This window comes from Helianthus annuus, chromosome 9 (genome assembly GCF_002127325.2).
Source record: "Helianthus annuus cultivar XRQ/B chromosome 9, HanXRQr2.0-SUNRISE, whole genome shotgun sequence".
NCBI lineage: Eukaryota > Viridiplantae > Streptophyta > Magnoliopsida > Asterales > Asteraceae > Helianthus > Helianthus annuus.
Genome location: NC_035441.2, coordinates 13,796,547 through 13,816,787, shown reverse-complemented (window position 1 = coordinate 13,816,787; position 20,241 = coordinate 13,796,547). Strand labels below are relative to the sequence as shown.

At 41.9% G+C, this 20,241-nt stretch overlaps 1 non-coding gene across 1 annotated transcript; it reads right to left on the bottom strand.

Moving 5' to 3' along the window:
• Positions 1-10,111: 10,111 nt before the first annotated feature.
• LOC118482338 lies at positions 10,112-10,218 on the bottom strand. The gene has a single exon (XR_004868381.1). It is a non-coding gene; the product is annotated as a small nucleolar RNA R71 (small nucleolar RNA).
• Positions 10,219-20,241: the final 10,023 nt, after the last annotated feature.

Below are 20,241 nucleotides of genomic sequence, written 5' to 3'. Positions count from 1 at the left end.
CAGCAGCACAACCACTACTGTGCAACCTGCACCAAAAATTCCAAAAAAGACCAAGAAAAAAAATCTACAAAGCCCACCAAACCCACCAAAAAAGGTCTTCTGGAAGGTGAGATCCCAGAAGTTAACCTAGTGACAACACAAATGTCACCAATAACCACTGTTGCTACTTCCTCACAACATATGGAAAGATCTCCACCCACAACCTTAACTCCTCTTGCTTCCTCATAAAAGGAACAAGTTTTAAGCACAAAGACACCTCATCATGAAGTATTATCCTCACTTGAGAATATGCTTAACAACCCTTCTCCCTGGGCAAACTCTCTTTCAACTCCTATGCCTTCATCTCAACTTCCACCATCCATTCAACCTCTGTTTGATGCCATTGAGCTTCAAACACAAAGCAGCCCCTCTCACCAACCTGTTACTGAGAGGACAACCTCAACAATGGTTGTGTCTGAATTACATCAATTGGTTATCCCACAAACAGCTGAGGAGGTTACACCACTAGAAGTTCATGCAATTCCACTTGGTAGTTCAAATGGAGCAGCTACTCCATATGTTGGATCCACTAATCTACATCTGGATAGTAGTTTCATAAGTAAGACTCCCTTGAAGGCAACCACTGCTGATGCTATCAAGGTATCCACTAGTGTATTCAAGTTAACCACTGGTGTGATTTCTAAGATAACCACTACAGAGGGAAGTCCCCAGTACCAAGAGAAATGGGCATCAGTTGATGAACCATTGGAGACTCCTCCTGGTTCAACGGCTGATACAACTACTATTGGTAGGAAATCAGATGATCCCATTCATTTGGATGATGGTTTAAAATACCAAGATTTGACGGAGAGGCTCTCAACCATGGAAACCACTATTGATCAGATGAATGAATCCATTCAATTTTTGGTTCAAGCTTCCAAAAGCCAACCAACTCCACAACAATACTCTCAAGAGCTATGGAATGCAGCTCAACCTATTATCACTGCTTAAAGGGAACTTGCAGAAACTCAACAGAATCATCAAATGGCACTAATTAGAAACATGGTTGATGCAAGGTACAAAGATACTCAGGCTAACATCAAGGCTATCAAAGAAGCCTTGACAAAAATGACTAGCACTACCCATGCACATATCTACAAAGATGATGATGATCAAGATGATGCTAAAAAGTGGGAGAAACATGATATGAAGAAATTTAGGAGACCTACTCCAAGGCAAAAGCCAACTCAAAAGCCAGAGTCTGAGAAGAAGTCTTCTGCAACCACTAATGAAACATCTTCCAAAGAAAAGAAAAAGGGAATTGATGAAACCCTAAACATTCAAGCAGATGAAGTGGCTACAAACAAAAACACTGTTCAAAATCAAAATGAAACAAAGGAAAGGGAGTGGAGAAAGGAACAAAAGGCAATGAAAGAATGGGAAATCAAAATAAAGAATGTTGGCACTTCAGAAAGAAGAAAATCCCATAAACACAATGAACCACCACTTGCCACATATCCAAAATCACCCTCACCACCAAAATCAACCACTGATGGTCCCAAAACCACTGCTGGTACTAAAAGGCCATGCACTGCTACACCCAAATTAACACCACCACCACAAAAACAACCTACCAAAAAGCAGAAAACAAAACCATCCTCACAAAAACTATCCTCACCAATACCATCCAACACTGCAACAAATGATGACACTTCAACAGTTATTATGACAACAATGATAGAAACACTAGTTGTTTCAACAGTTTTTAGTCAACCATCTACCACTTTTCAATTTCCTTCCCAATCCATATTCATTCCTATTTCCAACTCTCCAACAAAAACCCCTTCTCCTTAAAGGGTTTACACAAGAAAAAGAAAGTTTCAAGTGAATGATGATGATATCACTACACCTACTCCTTTATCATCTTCACCTTTCATTCAAACCAACCCTGAACCATTCATTCCTTCACCATCACCATCATCAAACCCAATTGTTCAACCAGAAACACTTGAAGGGCATGACCCTTCAAGAACCATTCCACTAGAAGTAAATTATCCTTTGGAATTGCATGCAGTTAAAGATGAAATGAAGTAATTCTATGTAGAGGATGATCCATCAAAAAGAAAGTTCCCATCCTTCATGGTTTCAGACCTCCAAAGAACATGGATGAGTATCTGAAACTCAAAGTCAGGCAAGCTAAATATGCTGCTAAATATAAAGGCCTAGGGCAAGGTGATAACAACATCTCAAGTCGAATGCAGCATGGGCTTAGTAAAGTCAAGAAATTGGAAGACTATGCAAGAGACTTAAGCAAACAGATGTCAAACGTACGACCAAATGCTGATCTGCAAAAGTAGCTGAGGAAAGATCTCTTAGAGCTTATTAGGAGAGATAGGTTTTATCCTGCCAAAGTTGAACAATTTAAAGACTGGCCACTCATAGCTCTTAAAGCAGAAATCAACAGAATTGAAAGAGTAAAGAATGATCCTCAGATGAAGAAGTCTACATCAGAATGGAACAAGTATAAGAAGACAATTGCAGAACTTACCTTAGAATACAAGAGGGAGAAAACTGAGTTGGTTGCAGCTAAGTATGGATCAGCAAAGACCATCTCAAAATGGTCCAAGCAGAATACTGATATGGTTTATGATAAGCTGGAGAAACTAAGAGAGACAGATCCTACAACACCAAAGAAACCAGCATACAGGAGCAAAACACTGATGAGCCAAAACAGCAGACCCTATCTCTAAAAACATTGTTCACATCATCTGACATATCCACCATTACCTTAAATCAAAGAAAAAGGCAAAAGCAGATAGATGAGGAAGAGGCACAGAGAGAAGCTGATACCATGAAAGAGGCCATCAGGCAAATGACTGGAGAGGATCCTGCTTCACAAAAGCAACAAGAAACTGCCAAAAGGTTAATGAGTAGGCCTCCATCACCAAACTCATCACAAATAAAATCTCACCCAAGAAATCCATTGAACTCAAAATTACTAATGTGGAAGTCTGATAAAAAGACCCATGTATTGACTTTTCTCAAGTCCAATGGAAGAGTTGAACACATTTCAAGGGAGGATGCATTAGGTCTGAATGCAGCTGACCTCCTAGATCTTTTAGACCTTCAACTCTACAGGGATGAAGATGATGAAGATTCCCTTAACTTTGAGCTGCAATTCAAAGGGCAAGTTAGGGAAAAACTAATGAGAGAACATAGATCAGGAATAAGGAAGTGTTTTGGCATCATCTGTTCTAGGGGGAGATTGTTGGCCCATGTAATCAAACCAAGAAGAACAGATGATATGAAAAGCCAAAACTGGTTCTCAACAATTGATCACAATAAGCAGTGCATGTCCTAGACTCTCCCCAATGACAGTGTTTTCTATCAGCTGATGATTCCTAAGTGCTGATCTTCACAACAACTATTATAAAAGAACTGCTCAGATATAAAGACTGAAGCCCTAACAACTGCTGTCCCTCAAGCATGTATCAGTTGTTAGAGTTTGCTAGTCTGTTAGATGTCACTGTCTAGGTGACGTCAGCTTAGATGCTCAGTGGTTAGGTTTGTACTATAAATAGAATAGTACATGTACTGTTCTATTAGCTCTTTTACACTAGTTATCTTGTACGAACAAACTAGTGAGCTCAGCCTGAGGGGAGTTTAGGGTTGCATGCATGCATAGTTGAGCTTTGTAATTGATACAATCTTTTGACTAATGAAATCATGTTTGCTGAAAACTATTCTTCTATGATTGTTTTATAAAGTTTATTTCCATTTCTGCTGCACATCATTATCTATTTCATCTTACATTTCTGTTAAACATCACAATCTAAAGAAACTCAGATCCTAACATTCACGCATGTAAGCCACAGATTAGTCTAGGGATTCCCAACATTCACCCCCTGAATTTCGGAGTCATATGCGGGAGGTCTTCAATGCCAGTAGATCCCGCATCTCCTTGAACTTGATTCTCGCAAATGCCTTCGTCAGTACATCCGCTCTTTGCTCGCTTCCAGATACATGCTCAATGACCACTTCGTTGTTTTCAACACACTCCCGAATAAAGTGAAAATGGGATTTTATATGCTTGCTTCGATTATGGAACACCGGATTTTTTACTAACGCAATCGGTGAAGTATTATCCACTTTTAACATCGCTTTCTGCGGTTGTCTCCCAGTAACTTCACTTATCAATTCTCGTAACCAAATAGTCTGACAAGCTGCTGAACTAGCTGCCATGTATTCAGCTTCACATGATGATAATGCCACTCTACTCTATTTTTGCGAACACTAAGTAAATGGTGCAAAACCATAATAAAACACGTGTCCTCTTGTACTCCGACCATCATTATCATCAATGTTGTGACTACTATCACTATAGCCACATAACACACCTTCAGCTTTTCTCGGATAAGTAATCTCGTAGCTCGCGGTTCCATTCAAATATCGTAGTATTTGTTTAATAGCTACCGCATGACTCTGTCTTGGACTTTGCATATACTGACTAACTAAGCCAACTGAATAAGCGAGATCCGGATGTGTCTAAAGTATATAACGCAAACACCCAACTATTTTTTGATAATTGGTTACTTCAACTTTGGCCTCATCTTCGGCTTTTGATAACTTTAAATTTGGGTCCATTGGAACAAGAACCGAATTACACTAATGCATCCTCACTTCCGTTAAAATCTTCCAGCCATATGCTTCCTATTTGATTTTAATTTCATTCGCTACTTGTGAACCTTCAATACCCAAATAATAAGATAATTTTCCAAGATCAGACATAAACTCATTAATAATAGAAAAACTTGAACCTGTAATGAATAAGTCATCAACATAGACGACTAAGATTAATAAGGAATTACCCACAATCTTTCGATACACGGCTTATTCTTTAGTACACCGATGGAATTTAAATTCCTTCAACATTGAATCTAGCTTAATATTCCAATGCCGAGGTGGTTGTCTTAACCCGTACAACGCCTTAAAAAGCTTGTAAACTTTGTAACTTTCTGTCGGTTTAACGAATCCTTCCAGTTGAAGTACATATACAACTTCCTCAAAATCACCATTTAAAAACACCGTTTTCACATCTAAATGGTGTATTTCCCAACCATCCACAGCTGCAAGAGAAATAAGAAACCGGATCGTCTCGATTCATGCAACCGGTGCAAAAACATCATCAAAATCAATCTCCTGCCTCTTCGGGTAACCTTTTGCTACAAGTCTCGCTTTATATTTATTAATTGTTCTATCTGCATTCTTTTTTATTTTGAAAACACACTTTAAACCTATTTGTTTTAACGCCTTTTGGTGAATCCATAAGTTTCCATGTACGGTTTCGTTTAATCGAATTAGTTTCTTCTCCCATTGCTTTAACACATTCCCCCTTTAATTTCGCTTTGCCAAAATTAGCCGGTTCATCATCAATTAAAAGCAATTCACACGTATTTAGTTCATAGAAGCTGTATTTAATAGGTAAAATAGATTGACGAGTGGAACGCCTGACCCGAAATTCATCTTCTTGGCTGCTCTCGGCAGTTTCTGAGTTGCTTTGGTTAGTTTCTGGGCTATTATGGTTAGTTTCTGGGCTGTTCTGGGTAGTTTTGGGCTGCTCTTAGTTGATTTTGGGTTGTTCTGAGCTGATTCTAGGCTACTCTGAGCTGTCTCTGACATCATTGGGCTTGAATTTATCGATCCAAAGACAGTATCAATCACACTACCCTAGTAAACGGTAAAATAACCCGGTTCGGTTTCACTTCCGGTATGATTTTTAGCACTTTTATTCCACTTCCACCCCCTTGTTTCGTCAAATTCCACGTCTCTATTTACCACAATTTGCCGAGTTCTTGGATCATATATACGGTACCCTTTGACCGGGGTTCACTTCCAAGATGCACCAAAATATCGGACCAATCATTGAGCTTTTGAATATCCGTTTCGACTTTTTTCCATAAGTGTTCGATTCCGGCGCTCGACCATGCCGTTTTGTTGTGGTGTATAAGGGGTTGTCAAGTGTCTCGTAATGCCCTCTTCATCACAAAAACGATCAAACACCTGGGAAGTAAACTCTCCATCTCTATCGGTTCGTAAGATTTTGAGCAAATTACTCGTCTCTTTTTTTTGCCATCGCCTTAAAATATTTTATTGTTTCTAATGCTCCACTTTTAACACCCCGTGTTTTCAAAAGTCAAAGTCAAAGTCAAGATTGACTTCTTTGACTGTAATGAGTCTAATTTGTGTTTTCTTTAGTTGTATTATGTGGAGTAAGTGTTATATAATCAAGTAATCGAATGTTCATCAATGCGAAACGCGATGCGACTCTGAATAGTAGGAAGTAACAATGCCATAAAGTCAATTAATCAATAATCAAGCTAATCAAATCATCATCGAACTCGAAACTCGAATTATGCGACTTTGGTGTTATTATACGTGTGTGTGTGCCTTATGTGTTACTTGTGCGTGTTTACTTTATGTTATGTGTGTGGTGATCAATCGAATCGAATCGAAACCGAAACTCAACCGAACTCAATCGAAATCGAATTATGATAATTGGTGGAGAAAAGATAGTGCGAGATATAGACGCTTGTATGTTAGATATAGTGGTTGGGATTAAAAGTAATTTGAATAGGAAACTCTATCGTATTCGTAACGTCTTCAATCGAAATCGAAATATCAGAAATCGTCACACCAAACACTCAAAACAGGCAGCTGAACGATCAGGCTCCCAGCCGATCGAATAGCCCATCCGATCGGACTGCTGTCCGACTGTCCGATCGGGATGCCTGGCCGATCGGCCAGCTCTTTCCTCTTTTGGTAGCCTATAAATACTCCTGTCATTGTCATCATTACCACTTTTGGAAAGCTCTGACTGACCAGCTCGTGCTCCCATCCTTTTTCTCGGATTTCTCTCAATTCCGATAAGATTTCATCTTAAATCTTGTACTTTCTTGATCTATACACACTCCTACACCTTTCTATCTTTCAAATCTTGACTTTTAACCGTGAAATCATTAAGATTCAAGTGTTCTAGGATGATGTCACCATGGTGTTCTTGAAGAACTTCATGTTTTGGCCTCAATCCACCAAGAATAACTTGGAACTAGCCGATTTCCACATAAACAAAGATCTGTAATAGATGATCTAAACAACAACACGGTGTAAAGGATTGAAAGATGGATTTTCCAACTTTCTTAAAACTCTTTTACACTCAATGCCTTCAAACCGAAAGAAACGAAGCTTGTGCCGACTCACTGATCATTCTAGTAGTTGTGCGGTTCAAGATTCGGATTCTATCCACGAGGTTCACCGATTTCGGGTTAAACGTTAAACTCCATTTCGAACCGTTCACCGGCCAGACTTGGGTTATTCCTGTCCGATCAGGAGGAACAAGTAAGAATGAGGGTTCTATGGTTCGACTCGTTGTCAAATTTTCCTCGATATAACGAGAAACAATTCAGAACAGCCAAGTGTTAGACGAACAGGATGACCAGGTCAGGAAGCTGACCGATCAGACTGACTGTCCGAACGGACAGCCCATGATGTGTGTAAAATGCAACATATAAATTACATCAAATGAGGCATAAAACTAACCCTTTTTAAGTACTACTGTTGGAAAAAGAGTGTTTTTGTCTTCCTTTTGTATTTTCAGGATGAAATGAGCTCAAATTCACAAAAGAAGCAAAAAGACAGCTAATTCTAACATAAATACAAGAAAAGGAACAAAAGTGGATTGCCCGACCCCTCAACGGCATCCTCCCAAGCAGAGAAGAGAAGTCAGAAGACTGAACACGTCCCGTGCTCAGCCAGCACGGGGCCGTGCCCAAGAAGCAGCAGAAAAGACAAACCTATAGAAGCTTTTATTGCCCACCACGGGGTCGTGTCCAGTGAGCCAGGGGGCGTGGCGAAAGTACAGCAGGCACATTAATTGTAATTGCGAATTACAATTAATGAAGAGAGAGATTGTCAGACGGGCACGGGGGCGTGTCCAGCGGACACGGGGCCGTGCCCAGCCTTCTGTTCAGCCTATAAATAGGAGTGCTTGGTTTCATTTCAACTCATACCTTGGCACACCATCTCTCTCACACTTCATCCACCACTCACCACCACCATAACACCATCATCCACCACTATCATCCATTGTCCATCATAGAGTGTGTGAGTCGTCTCGGGATCCAAGATTGATCGTAAGAGTTCTTGACAATCAAGGCCATGTTTGCCTAAGTCTCTTACATCAATTGGTGAAGACAAGTGTTTAGTATAATACTTTTTATTTTTAATCTTTTGCACTTTTTATTTGGTTTTGTATTAATGACTTTAATAACTAGTTGCTTATGTTGAAGGTGATCTTTCCTTATCGTTTGTCAGTGGTGTCTTGGCATTATTTTACTGTCTATATAAAATAAAAGATTTTCACCATTCATATCTCCACGGTCTATATGGAGGTATGTTGGCTACCTGGTCGGGGGTTAAGGGAACGGTTTGGTAAGGGTCTTGCCCTTGTTCAGCGTTTAGAGGTCCTGCAAGGGACCTAGGTCAAATTTAGTAGGATCTCCTTCAATACCCGTAGGTATTGGATGGCGGGGATCCAAACTCTTTGACCCCCTCATAAGTTAACTACTATTAATACTATAACCCGTCTATTTCGGACTGTATCCCTGCTGACTTAGACTACTTAGCCGAGGGTAACGTCACCGCCAAAAGCGGGGCCTACCACAATTTGCATTAATAACTTAATTCATTATCTTCTAATAATCCAACCCTTTAGGATTGTATTCTTTCTGGCTCAAACTACTGGGTTGAGGGTAACGTCGCCTTCAAAAGAGGGGCCTGCTACAATAACTAAGATAATCTCTTAAACAAGTGCAAACGTGCGAAAATAATCAAAGGTTATACTAATACACGAGTCGGATCCAAGTGATTTATCTTGTCTATCTGTTTTTATTTTATTTTATTTTTCAGCATTTAGTTAGTTTTTATTTTCTTAGTTTAAAAACCTTTTCTAACCTTTTTGATTTGATTAGACGTTGAGGATAAACCGGTACTAAAAGCTCTTGTGTCCTTGGACGACCTCGGTATCTTACCAACACTATACTACGTCCACGATGGGTGCACTTGCCCATATGTGTGTTTAGTGTTAGTAAATATCGTGTTTTATAAATTTAAAACTTGGCTAAAAGTGTAAAAAGGGCTTAAAATATACATCAAAAATATAACACACTTCACGCACATCAAGTTTTTGGCGCCGTTGCCGGGGACACAAGGATTTTAAGAAAGTTAGGAATCAACGGCCTAATCATATTTTTATTTTTCTTTTTAATTGTTTAGGATTTTCTTACTTTTTTCAGCTTCTGCAGAGCTCAGCACGGGCCGTGCCTGGTCGGACACAGGCCGTGCCCAGCATCGTTACTGGCAGTTTTTAGTTTTCCAAGTTACAGAAGGCTGACCACGGGGCCGTGTCGGTGCAACACGGGGTCGTGTCCAACTTTCCAGTAACTGGGATCTGGAAAATAATTACTGTAACTCCGACCACGGGCCGTGTTCGCTGAGCACGGGGCCGTGGTGAACCTTCTGACCATCATTCTTTTCTGTTTTTATTGCAGGACTTGGAACCAGACGCCAATCATACATAGTGTATGAGCTCCAGTTCTAATAAGGACATAAAAGAACCTCTAGAAGAACCCGAACGCTTTCTCAGAAAAAGATTAAAAGCTAAAAACCAAGAGAAAGTTTCGGGTGATCCACCTCCAATGGCGGACCAACGTACCCTCATGGATTATCTACGACCCACTGTAGGTAACCTAGGTGCCGCTATCAATGCACCAAATGTTGAAGCTAATAACTTCGAACTTCGGCCGCATTTGATACAAATGCTCCAAAACACCGCAACCTTCCATGGGCTTGCGGACGAGGATCCCCATCTACATATTACTAATTTCTTAGAAATATGTGATACTTTTCGGATCAATGGAGCATCAAATGACGCCATCCGCCTCCGAATGTTTCCTTTCTCACTAAAAGACCGAGCAAAAGCTTGGCTCAACGCCCTCCCAGCTGGATCGGTAAACACCTGGGATGAACTAGCCCAAAAATTTAGAGATATAAGTATTTCCCTCCCGCTAAAACGGCTAAATTAATGACTGAAATTAATACATATTCACAAGAGGACGGGGAATCCTTATATGAAACTTGGGAAAGGTTCAAGGAGCTATTACGCAAGTGTCCACATCATGGCCTTGCGATATGGCAACAAGTATCCACTTTCTATAATGGACTGTTGCCACTCACAAGGCAGACACTTGATTCTATCTCCGGGGGACTTTTAGGTAATCGCCGCCCACATGAAATATATAACCAAATTGAGGAAATTGCTCAAACCAATTTTCAATGGCACACTCCCCGAGGCAATAAATCTCTTGCCCCGGGCGCCCATAAGGTTAATGAAAGCACTTCTTTACAAGCCCAAATCGAGGCCCTTTCTTCAAAAATAAAAAAATTAGAAATGACAAAAACACTCTCGGTTATGGCTTGTGAAGGGTGTGGTGGGCCACATGAAAATTGGAGTTGTATGAAAGAAACGGACGATCAACAAGAATCGGTAAGCTACATTGATAATAGACCTAGGCCGTCGGGTCCTCCAACGGGCACTTACAACCAAGGATGGCGAAACCACCCAAACCTTGGTTGGAGAGAACCCGACAATAGTAGAACCAACAAACCCAACGAACAAACTTTCAACAACCAAGAAATGAGTCACAAAATTTCACTCAACAACAATGTGGACGAGAAAGGCTTGAAGATACTGTATCTCGCCTCATCTCGGACACTGAAAAGAAAAACTCGGAAAGATTTCTACAATTAGAATCAAATTTTAGAAATCAACAATCTAGTATTCAAAACATAGAAAAACAATTAAATCAAATAGCTCAAAATTTTGCCGAGAGACCACATGTCACACCCCCAAAATCCACCTGCGGAGTACCACCTCTTGGAGGCGTGACATGACCAGGACCAAGCCACCAATCATATAGAACAATATATATAATAAAAGTAATTGCCATTAAATCAAACCCAATCCATATGAAAGGTGTTCCGAAATCATAAGTAAGTTATCATTGTTTATCGGAAGCGTGTAAGTAAAACCCAATAATAATGAGTGTGTATGTTATAAAGTGTTCAACAAACAATTATGATCCAAGCCCACAACGACCCGCTCCTCCATGTGCAAGCTCCATGTACCTAACGACCTGCAAGGCATGTAAAAGAGGATCAACAACTAGTTGAGCGAGTTCACAGAAAGTAAATGCGTAATGGTAAGTTCGTATGTAACATGTGGCTCTACTGGGCCGATAGTACGTTCTATTGGTGGGGGCTTCCCATGTTATATATCCACTAGACTACTCGTAACCATAAGTATCCTTCACAACCGAGGATAGTAGTAAGTATAAGTACACGTAGGTTTTACGTGAGTATCCTTCACAACCGAGGATAGTAGTAAGTATAAGTACACGTAGGTTTTATGTGAGTATCCTTCACAACCGAGGATAGTAGTAAGTATAAGTACACGTAGGTTTTACGTGAGTATCCTTCACAACCGAGGATAGTAGTAAGTATAAGTCTACGTAGATTGTATGTATGTGTCCTGCACAACCGAGGACAGTGAATAGCATAAGTATGTGTCCTGCACAACCGAGGACAGTGAGTGGCATAAGTATGTGTCCTGCACAACCGAGGACAATGGTATGGTAGTCTAGTATTAGTGTCAGTACGAATCTATTCAACCTTATTCCTTCAATCCCATTCCCAAACCCTGGGAATCCCATGCCTTAGTAAGAGTGTGAACTCACCTTGGTTTGCTCGGTATGCTATGCTCTAGGGTTTATCAAGTGTCTAAATCCGTTACACACGACCTAGGTTATATTGCACATAAATCCAAGATAAGTGTTGACATTCAATTAGGGTTTACAGGTTCTTGACGTTCAAGCAGTGACTTACAATATCATATCACACATTAACATGCAGTATTATTCAATAACATGTAGCATCATATCAGACAGTATCTCATAACCGCATACAGTCATATACAGAGTCATACAGTACGCTTACGGTGACGTAAAATGCCTTATCGTGCCATATGGTGACATACAGTGTCATACAGGGTTCTTAATTCGGCTTTGCAAACATCATAAACAACTCAGACTATAATGATAACAACAAAAGTCATACTACGCATCATTGCAAGGAAATTCGGGCTAGTGCATGCCTTGCAACAAAGTCGGACCATACTTAACAACTTAAAACTCAAACAACACTTATTTAAATCAAAGCTCGGGCATGGCATCCTTCACAAAGTCGGACAAGAGGAAGCAAGGCCACAAAGTCGGACAAGAGGAAGGGCTCCCCCCTTCACAAACTCGGATTCCCCTAGTTTCCTCACAAAAGTCGGACTAGGGGAGAAAGGGGGCAATAAACTCGGACCCTTAGTGTGGTGTGAAGGTCGGACATCAAGTGGGGAGGGGTAAAACTCGGACTGGATGCTTGTTTTTATAAGAATTCGGACAAGAGAGGGGGGAGGGGCTCAAAGGTCGGACCGCAAGTGATTTTAACAAAAACTCGGACTCCTCTTCAAACTTAAAGGTCGGACAACAATAAACAAGCAAACTCGGACCCCTTCTCATTTGTTTTAAAACTCGGACCCTATATAAAAGATTCAAAGCTCGGACCTTATGAAATTCATAAAACTCGGATCCTTAGTCTGATAAAAACTCGGGTCCTCTCGCATTACATAAAACTCAGACTCTTATTGTCTTTACAACTTCGGACTTTATTCATGATTCACAAAAAACTCAGACACATATATCAATCCAAAACTCTGACTAATAAGTATGCGTGAATTCCAATCATTGCACGGAATCAAAAGGATCAGAACAGTTACGTTTCTACAAGGTTACGTTTCAATGATCATTCCAAACCCTAGTTCATGATTTTCACAGTGCAAGATCATATCAATCAACCGATACTTAACAACAACAATCATCATAAGAACACTCTATCAAACATACAACTAATCATCATCATCAATAATTCAGAATCAAATCAAAATCACAGAAGTATCATATGAGAGCTAGGGTTTACAAGTGTTCTAATAATCATGAATTGATACAATCAAACAATCAATAAACAATAATCATTTACCTTGTGTTGATTCTAGAGAAAATGTGGAAATCAAAAGTGATGAATAGCTTGTCAATGATGATGTGATGATTGCCAGAGAAAACCAAAGAATGAAAGTACGTGCCTTGTTTCTTGTGTGAGGTTTAGTGAATGATTTAGGGTTAAGTATTATTTATGTTTCACTAATGACTCTTTACACCCTCTATTGTTATATTTTACACAAGTACACCATCTCACAACAATTTCACAATTCCACCACCAAGTTCACATATTTGACAAGTCTTTCACAATTAACACATAACCATGCATAACCACACAATACACTTCATTGTATCAAAACATTACAGTTCTATAGCCAATTACTTGTGCAATTAAACAACTAAACAATACATGAACGTGCAATAAATGCAAAATAGGAATCTTGGAAATTCGAGTTGTCACATTATCCCCAACTTAAAAGAAATTTCGTCCTGAAATTTGGTACGCACTCACTGAGGAAGCTAGGTAAGCTGTATCGTTTACTGGTGTACGCACTCACTGAGGAAGCTAGGTAAGCTGTATCGTTTACTGGTTTTCCTGGGGTGTCACATCATCCCCCCGTTGATTTGGAATTTCGTCCCGAAATTCAGTAGTAGTAGCTTCAGCCTCAGTAGTGGTTGCATTGGTTTCGAATAATTGGGGGTACTTTTCTGTCATCTGGTCTTCGCGTTCCCAGGTGTACTCTGGGCCACGTCGAGAGTTCCAACGAACTCGAACAAGAGGGATTCTCTTGCTTTTGAGGACCTTCACATCGCGGTCCGTGATTTCAACTGGTTCCTCGACAAACTGCAACCGCTCGTCGATAGTGAGTTCCTTGAAAGGAACTATGAGGGTCTCATCTGACAGGTACTTCTTCAGATTCGACACGTGAAATACATTGTGTACTGCACCGAGTTCAGCTGGTAGGTTTAGCTTGTAGGCCACTTTGCCTATTTTCTCGATAATCTCAAACGGTCCGACATACCGTGGATTTAGTTTGCCTCGTTTACCAAATCGAACCACACCCTTCTAGGGTGAAACTTTGAGTAAAACCCGGTCCCTGACCTGAAATTCCAATGGCTTCCTACGCTTATCCACGTAGTCTTTTCTGACGGCCACGAGCTGCCGCCATGCGTTGTCGTATTTGTGCTATTCGTTCGGTAGCGTCAACTACCATTTCTGGACCTGTAATCTGACTATCCCCCACCTCTGCCCAACCGAGAGGTGACCGGCATTTACGTCCGTACAATGCCTCGAATGGAGTGGCTTGTATGCTGGTGTGGTAACTGTTATTGTACGAAAACTCCACTAAAGGGAGGTGTTTTTCCCATCAGTTGCCGAAATCAATAACACATGCCCGAACATGTCTTCTAGGCTTTGGATCGTGCGCTCAGACTGCCCATCCGTCTGAGGGTGATAAGCTGTGCTCATGTCTAATCGTGAGCCAAAAGATTTGTGCATTGCTTGCCATAGCTCTGACGTGAATCGTGCATCCCGATCCGAAATGATGGAGGTGGGCACCCCGTGCCTCGAAACAACTTCTTTAAGATAAACATCTGCGAGAGTGGAGAACTTATCCGTTTCCTTTATAGCCAGGAAGTGTGTAGACTTGGTGAGTCGGTCCACGATCACCCATATAGTATCATTCCCACGCTGGGATCTAGGTAGGCCTGTAACAAAATCCATGGAAATCTCTTCCCATTTCCACTGTGGTATCCTGGGTTGTTGAAGTAGGCCCGCTGGTTTCTGATACTTCACTTTGACCTTTGCACAAGTCAAACACTTGCCGACGTAGGTTGCAATGTGGGCCTTCATGCTAGGCCACCAGTATGTAGTTCTGATGTCGTGGTACATTTTATCCGACCCTGGATGTACCGAGTAGCGAGACTTGTGAGCTTCGTCCATTACAAGCTCTCGTAATCCGCCATAAAGTGGGACCCAAATACGCCCCGTTACATAGTATGCACCGTCTTCCTTTTGTTCCATTTGTTGCCTTGAGCCGCGTAAAGCTTCAGCTTTGACGTTTTCGGGTTTCAATGCTTCTATCTGAGCAGTTTGTATCTGTGCAGGAAGACTGGACTGGATAGTGAGCTGCAAGGCTCGTACGCGTCTAGGTAGAGTGTCCTTTCGACTAAGAGCGTCAGCCACAACATTGGCTTTTCCTGGATGATACTTAATAGCGCATTCGTAATCGTTAAGCAGTTCGACCCATCGTCGTTGACGTATGTTCAATTCCTTCTGCTTGAAGATATGCTCGAGACTCCTGTGAACGGTGTAAATAGTGCACTTGGTACCGTACAGGTAGTGTCGCCATATCTTAAGCGCAAAAACAACAGCTCCCAGCTCTAAATCATGCGTCGTGTAGTTCCGTTCGTGAACCTTGTGTTGACGAGAAGCGTAAGCAATAACCTTATCCCGCTGCATCAATACACAACCAAGCCCCTGTATCGACGCGTCACAATAGACTACAAAATCATCCGTGCCCTCTGGCAATGAGAGAATAGGTGCGCTGCAAAGCCTATCCTTTAAGTACTGAAAAGCCGTCTCTTGTGTATTACCCCAACGATAAGTAACACCTTTCTGTGTCAACATAGTAAGCGGTTGTGCGATCTTCGAAAAGTCTTTGATGAATCGCCTGTAATACCCCGCCAAGCCCAAGAATTGGCGTATCTCCGTTGGTGTACGCGGTGCAGGCCAGTTCCTGATCGAATCTACCTTGGATGGATCGACATGGATCCCATCCCTGTTCACCACATGGCCTAGAAAGTGGACTTCTCGAAGCCAGAAGTCGCATTTTGAAAACTTGGCGTGCAGTTGTTCCTTTCGAAGAAGTTCCAAGATAAGACGCAGGTGCTGCTCGTGTTCCTCCTGACTCTTGGAGTAGATCAGAATGTCGTCGATGAAGACAATGACGAAGTTGTCTAGATAGGGTTTGCACACCCTGTTCATAAGATCTATGAAAACTGCAGGCGCGTTCGTAAGCCCAAATGGCATGACTAGGAACTCGTAATGGCCGCAGCGAGTTCTGAATGCTGTCTTGGAGACGTCCTCATCCCGGACTCTCAGCTGATGATAACCAGACCTTAGATCAATCTTGGGGTAGTAACTCGACCCTTGCAACTGGTCGGATAAGTCGTCAATGCGTGGAAGAGGATAACGGTTCTTCACTGTGACCTTGTTCAGTTCACGGTAATCAATTTCACATCCTGAAGGTGCCATCCTTCTTTTTCACAGATAATTGGTATCCAAGAGTTCTTGTAGCTCCCCAAGGCGAAGAGATAGGTCGGATAAATCCCTTATCCAAGATTCCTTGTAGCTGCGTCGATAGTTCTTCCGATTCTGGTGGAGCTAAGCGATACAGTGCTCGAGCTATGGGTGCTGCTCCTGGAGCGAGCTCGATTTGAAATTCGACTTGACGATGAGGCGGTAGACCAGGTAAATCTTTAGGAAACACCTGAGGAAAGTCGCGTACAACTGGATGGTCTTCCAACTTCTTTTCTTTCGCTGATGCGTCAGTAACGAGAGCCAAAATTGCGGTGTGGCCCTTCCGCAAACATTTCTGAGCCTTCAAGAAAGAGGTAATGCCAACCACAGCACCACTCTTGTCGCCTTGAATTTCGAGAGGTTCTTGACCAGAACAAGGAATGCGAACAATCTTTTCTTTGCATCGGATTTCTGCTTGCTGTTGCTGCTAGCGATTCCGATTTGCAGGCCGTGGGCTCCTGAATCCTTAGCTTCATGGCCCATCTTGAGACACCTCTGGCAACGTCCCTCATTGCACTAACCACCGTGGTGTCTGTTGCATTAGTTACACATTGGGTGAATTCCCCGATATCCACCCTGCACCTGACCACCAGAAGTTGGCTGACTCGGCTCTGGTGATCACTATTCTTGCGCTGCTGCTGTGCTTGAGACCGAACGGTAGATGAACCCTTGTTGGAATACCCATCCCATTTCCGCGTGTATGTCACTAGGAGTAGCGGGAGTAGTAGAAGTGGTAGCGGTAGTAATAGCGCCGGTACAACTAGGCAGCATGTTCTGTTCCACTGCCCGATCCGTGAAGCGATGAGCAAGACACTGAATGTCTTGGATATTGTCAAGGTTAGCCGATGTAGCATGGCTCTGAATCTCTGAGGCTAGACCCTTGAGGTACAATTCGATACGCTTGCTTGGAGGGTCCACCATGGTTGGACACAAGATGGCCAGTTCGTTCGACCGTTTCGTATAAGCATCAATTTCCTGACCCCGTCATTTTCAAATGGTAAAGCTCCACTTCCAACTTGTGGATGTCATCACGCGTGCAGTATTCCCTTTTAATGCGTTCTTTGAATTCGTTCCAAGGGGGTGGCGTTAGGAGCTGCCAGCCCTAATATCTGAACTTGCGCGTTCCACCAGGTTAGCGCGATTCCTTCCAACGTAACAGTGGCGTACTTGACCCTGCGAGCCTCAGGGCATTCACATATCTCAAATACTGACTCGAGCTTCCCAAACTAATGGAGTAGTCCCACTGCTCCTTCTGTGCCACTGAATGTGCTTGGACGACAGTCCTTGAAGTTCTTGAAAGTGCAGACGGGCTGCTGAGCGTGTTGACCTATTGTGCGAGAAAGATAGGTCAAGGTTAAGCGCGAGAGTTGGGTCACGAGAGTAGGATCTAACATCCTAGGATAGGTCTGGAATAGCAGGTTATACCTCCTGCTTGTGCGGCTGTAAGTGCCACAGCAACTTGTTCGTTAATGAGAGCCGTCAACTGGGCTTGAGTCGTGTTAACACGTCCAGACATGATCAAACAGTAAAGGTAGCATAGGTATGAATGGTTCGCGAGTAGTGCGATGACAGAAAAGTGTAGGCACATAGGTGTTCTCAAGCAGTAACAAGTAGTGAGCAAAGTAATGTAAGCATACTACGAGCAAAGTTCTATGCAATTCTAGCATGTAGGCAATAAACATAAACCTTATTACCTAGGATGTCGAGTCTTGCACGTGGACCGAAGCGTCGTTGTGGATCGTTGAGAGCACTGTTCTAGTTATAGTCTGGTTTTAATAAAAACGTTTTTCCCATATTAAAACCAAGTTCTCTATAACCAATGGCTCTGATACCAATCTGTCACACCCCCAAAATCCACCTGCGGAGTACCACCGCTTGGAGGCGTGACATGACCAGGACCAAGCCACCAATCATATAGAACAATATATATAATAAAAGTAATTGCCATTAAATCAAACCCAATCCATATGAAAGGTGTTCCGAAATCATGAGTAAGTTATCATTGTTTAGCGGAAGCGTGTAAGTAAAACCCAATAATAATGAGTGTGTATGTTATAAAGTGTTCAACAAACAATTATGATCCAAGCCCACAACGACCCGCTCCTCCATGTGCAAGCTCCATGTACCTAACGACCTGCAAGGCATGTAACAGAGGATCAACAACTAGTTGAGCGAGTTCACAGAAAGTAAATGCGTAATGGTAAGTTCGTATGTAACATGTGGCTCTACTGGGCCGATAGTACGTTCTATTGGTGGGGGCTTCCCATGTTATATATCCACTAGACTACTCGTAACCATAAGTATCCTTCACAACTGAGGATAGTAGTAAGTATAAGTACACGTAGGTTTTACGTGAGTATCCTTCACAACCGAGGATAGTAGTAAGTATAAGTACAGGTAGGTTTTACGTGAGTATCCTTCACAACCGAGGATAGTAGTAAGTATAAGTACACGTAGGTTTTACGTGAGTATCCTTCACAACCGAGGATAGTAGTAAGTATAAGTACACGTAGGTTTTACGTGAGTATCCTTCACAACCGAGGATAGTAGTAAGTATAAGTCTACGTAGATTGTATGTATGTGTCCTGCACAACCGAGGACAGTGAATAGCATAAGTATGTGTCCTGCACAACCGAGGACAGTGAGTGGCATAAGTATGTGTCCTGCACAACCGAGGACAATGGTATGGTAGTCTAGTATTAGTGTCAGTACGAATCTATTCAACCTTATTCCTTCAATCCCATTCCCAAACCCTGGGAATCCCATGCCTTAGTAAGAGTGTGAACTCACCTTGGTTTGCTCGGTATGCTATGCTCTAGGGTTTATCAAGTGTCTAAATCCGTTACACACGACCTAGGTTATATTGCACATAAATCCAAGATAAGTGTTGACATTCAATTAGGGTTTACAGGTTCTTGACGTTCAAGCAGTGACTTACAATATCATATCACACATTAACATGCAGTATTATTCAATAACATGTAGCATCATATCAGACAGTATCTCATAACCGCATACAGTCATATACAGAGTCATACAGTACGCTTACGGTGACGTAAAATGCCTTATCGTGCCATATGGTGACATACAGTGTCATACAGGGTTCTTAATTCGGCTTTGCAAACATCATAAACAACTCAGACTATAATGATAACAACAAAAGTCATACTACGCATCATTGCAAGGAAATTCGGGCTAGTGCATGCCTTGCAACAAAGTCGGACCATACTTAACAACTTAAAACTCAAACAACACTTATTTAAATCAAAGCTCGGGCATGGCATCCTTCACAAAGTCGGACAAGAGGAAGCAAGGCCACAAAGTCGGACAAGAGGAAGGGCTCCCCCCTTCACAAACTCGGATTCCCCTAGTTTCCTCACAAAAGTCAGACTAGGGGAGAAAGGGGGCAATAAACTCGGACCCTTAGTGTGGTGTGAAGGTCGGACATCAAGTGGGTAGGGGTAAAACTCGGACTGGATGCTTGTTTTTATAAGAATTCGGACAAGAGAGGGGGGAGGGGCTCAAAGGTCGGACCACAAGTGATGTTAACAAAAACTTGGACTCCTCTTCAAACTTAAAGGTCGGACAACAATAAACAAGCAAACTCGGACCCCTTCTCATTTGTTTTAAAACTCGGACCCTATATAAAAGATTCAAAGCTCGGACCTTATGAAATTCATAAAACTCGGATCCTTAGTCTGATAAAAACTCGGGTCCTCTCGCATTACATAAAACTCAGACTCTTATTGTCTTTACAACTTCGGACTTTATTCATGATTCACAAAAAACTCAGACACATATATC